A 4,153-nucleotide genomic window follows, 5' to 3' on the forward strand; every position below is an offset into this window, starting at 1 on the left:
ACTTCTTGGTCTTCGTTCGGAATCTTGAAGCATGGTGGGCGAAGTAGCCAGCTCGGAGAGCTTTGTGGGCTAGTGTTCTTGCCCCCATGTGATGTCCTGAGATGCCTTCGTGGATTTTCGCCGATGATCGATTCTGCGTCGGCCGGACCGACACACTTCAAGAGTGGTCTTATTACGGATCTTCTGTACAGTTCCCCTTCGAATACCAGTGTACAGCGGCGATCCTTTTATTTTGGCCGAGGGATTGCGGCCCTCCGCAATTCACACCGTAAGCTTGTATCTCATTATCGAGTCATCCACGTTGTCCCGGTCTCTATGTTACCCACTATGCCGACGGTCTCAGTGATGCTTTTCGCGTTCGATGTCTACCGATGACGGTTGGTGACATTCTTGATGGTTGAGCTGGCGGTTTGGAGAGAGCGTCGGCCCGGTTGTTCTCGGATGCGGGAACGCTTTGGATTTGGAAGGATTTCAATTTTGCTACGTCGGCTTTTACCCTCTCTAGGTACCTTACCATTCCGTCGTCCCGAGCCTCATACTCCCCTCTGATTTGGTTGGTAACCAACGGTGAGTCATCTTCAACACAATGTGTTCGCTCCGCAGCCCTAGCTAGCTCGACCCGGTTATCACCGCCTCGTATTCGGACTCATTGTTCGAGGCCGAGAAGGTGAATTTCAAGGCGTACTCAAACTCGTCTCCGTTTGGGCTGATGATAAGGATGCGGCTCCGAGCTATTCGTCGTGGAGGAGCCGTCGGTGTAGACCTCCCATATGCCAGGTTTGGCTCTTTACGATACGTGCATTCGGCCGGGAAATCTGCAAGCGCTTGCCCCTTTATCGAAGGCCTTGGTTTTGTCTTGAATGCCGAAACCAGAGAGCTCCACTTGCCCATTTGATGAGCTCGCCGGATTGTTCGAATTTTTCAAGGATTTCTCCAATGGCTGATCGGTTAGGACCGTCACGGGGTGTGCGTCGAAGTAGGGTTTTAACTTCCTTGTGGCGGCGACGACGGCGAAGGCTGCTTTTTCGATTAGTGGATAGTTTCTTTCGGCGGGCAACGATGTATGGTGACAAAGTAGATTGGGTGTTCTTTGTTTGTCTTCTTCCTCGATGATCACGCACCGACCGACCGTGGCCGAGGTTCTTGCTATGTATAGGTATAGCGTCTCCCCAATATCGGCACTGGACAGAGTTGGGAGAGTCTGAAGATGAGCTTTCAGTTGTTTGAAAGTCGTGCTCTGTTCCTCCCCCCAGCTGAAATCTTTATTTCCTTTCAACACTTTGAAGAATGGTGTGCTCTTGTCGGCTGACCGAGAGATGAAACGGGCGAGAGCCGCCATTCTTCCGGTCAGCATCATAACCTCTTTCCGATTCCTTGGTTCCGGCAGGTCTAGGATTGCTTGGACTTTGTCTGGATTGGCATCTATGCCTCTGGCGCTGACAAGTACTCCTAGAAATTTTCCTGCCCGGACACCGAAGTTGCATTTCATTGGGTTGAGCTTCATCTTGTATTTCCTTAGTGAACAAAATGTCTCGTGTAAATCGGCCAGATGCTCGCTGTCGGACTTGCTTTTTACAATAGCATCGTCGACGTATGCCTCAATGTTTCGTCCTTTTTTATTTTGAAACACTTTGTCCACCAGCATCGTGTACGTTGCTCCGGCGTTCTTCAAACCAAACGGCATCATTTTGTACATGTATGTGCCGTTGGCGGTGATAAATGCGCATTTAGGCATGTCTTCCTCGGCCATAAACACTTGGTGATACCCTGAGAAGGCGTCCAGCAGGCTCAGCATGGTGTAGCCTGCCGTGGCGTCGATTAAGCTATCTATCCGAGGCAAGGGATAACAATCTTTGGGGCATGCTTTATTAAGGTTGGTAAAGTCTACACACATTCTCCATGCTCCCGATGATTTCTTCACCATTACAACATTGGCTAACCACTCAGGATAAGTACAAGGCATGATGAAACCTGCCGCTAGTAATTTATCTACTTCGGCTTTGATGGCCTCGTCCTTCTCGACCGAGGAGTTCCTCATTCTCTGCTTGACTGGGCGAGCGGTGGGGAGTACGTTCAGCTTGTGAACAATCACCTCCCGATTCACGCCCGGCATCTCGGCCGCTGAGTATGCGAAAACATCTTTGTTCTTCCTCAGCAGGTCCAGGAGGTCGGCTCTGAATTCTGGTTCCAGGTTGACACCGACGGTTACGGTGCGGCCCGGATCAATCTCTACTTCCTCGGTCTCTGCTCCTTCGACCATGCCGATGGTCCGGTCGTTCCCGGATCTGGGGGTGTACTGTATCCGGAACGATTCCAGTTCTGAAGCGACAGCTCTCACCCTTACTAGATACCTTATTGTCTCGTAGTCCTGGGCTTCGCACTCTCCTCTAACCTGGTTGGTCACGAGGAGCGAATCTGTCTTTACCATGATACGTTCTGCCCCGGCGGCTTTAGCTAGCTCAATTCCAGTTATCATCGCCTCGTACTTGGACTCCTTGTTGGAGGCCAATGAGGTAGGCTTCAAGGCGCGCTCGGATACGTCCCCGTTTGGGCTGATGATAACGATATCGGCCCTCGAGCCATTCGTCGCGGAGGGGCCGTTAGCGTGAACCTCCCACAAACCGGGATCTTCCTCTTTTTTCGAGATGAGCTTATGTGCCTCCCCCCGGTCCGAGACATATATCAATGTCGGGCCCAGGATGGATATTACTGGCGTCGATTTCGCTCAAAGTGATCCGGCCTATGAGTACATCGTAGGCGGGCGTGCCGTCGATGACTACGAATTTAGACATAACGTTCTTGGTCGCACCTCCCTCGCCGAACCTTACTGCAGAACCGACCGACCCCAGGGGTACCAGGCCGGCCCAGAAAAAGTCGTATAACGGGTTGGTGCAGGGCTCAAATTTTCAATCCTCGAGGCCGAGAAAGCATTCTCTGTTCATAACATTCGTGTAGGCGCCTGTGTCAATCAGGCACCCCTTCACCAGGTGGTTGGCTATGTCTAGGCGGACTGTAAGTGGGTCGCTATGAAGAGCGGCGACTCCATCGTAGTCCCTTTGTCCGATGGTCATGTCTGGGATGCTGGGAGCGGGGGTTGCTGTGTTGGGCACAAAGTTGATGGCCGGATAAGGTTCATCCTGGGGCCGTTTGTGCTCATGAGCGGACCCACTGCTCTCGTTGTCCCTGATGACGACATTGACTACTCCTACCCGCTCAGAGGCGGACTTGCTATTCGATCCGCCGGCATCTGGTTTTTGGCCTCTGGCAACATATTTGCCGAGGCTCCCCATCCGGATTAGCTCTTCAATGGCATCCTTCAGGTGTCGGCAATCGTTGGTTAAGTGTCCGGTGTGGCCGTGGTACTTACAGTACTGGCTCGTGTCACCGTCACTCCTCGGCCTAGGGGGTCTTTCCCATTTCTGGCCCTCGTTCTTGCTCAAAGCGAAGACCTCGGCGGCCGACACAACTAGGGGGGTGTGATCATCGTACCGTTTTTTGTAGTACGTCCCCGAGCTCCCCCCGGCATTCGCCGAGCTTTGTTTTCTGGTAGACTTCTCTGACCGTGGCCTATTACTCTCACGGCGTCTTTCATCAGACCGTGACCCGTTGTTGTCACGGCGTTTTTCATTCGGGTTAACCTCCCGGCGGCTCTTCCTTTCTGATTGCTCAGCCTCGCTGGGGCCTACCCAGGTCTTGTGGTAGTCTTCTACCTTGATGGCTTGGTCAGCCAACTTCCTGGCGGCTTCCAATCCTAGGCCTCCGCACTTGATGAGCTCATTTTTTAAATCTCCCATTGGGAGGCCCTTCATCAGTGCGAAGGCCGCCAGTTCGGGATTGATTTCTCGAATCTGCTGGACCTTTCCGTCGAACCTCTTCACATAGTTTCGTAGAGATTCGTCTCCCTCCTGTTTGATAGTTAGGAGGTCCGATGTCTCCACGGCCCTTCTCTTATTGCAAGAGTACTGGGCTAGAAAGGCGTCCCTTAGGTCGGCGAAATAGTGTATCGAGCCGTCGGGAAGCCCCTTGTACCAATTTTGAGCCATTCCATGCAGAGTTGTTGGAAAAATTCGGCACCAGACCTCCTCAGGTTGCTCCCATACCGACATGTAAGACTCGAAAGCCTCAGCGTGGTCGGCTGGATCACTATCTCCCT

Source organism: Silene latifolia, chromosome X (genome assembly GCF_048544455.1).
Source record: "Silene latifolia isolate original U9 population chromosome X, ASM4854445v1, whole genome shotgun sequence".
Lineage (NCBI taxonomy): Eukaryota > Viridiplantae > Streptophyta > Magnoliopsida > Caryophyllales > Caryophyllaceae > Silene > Silene latifolia.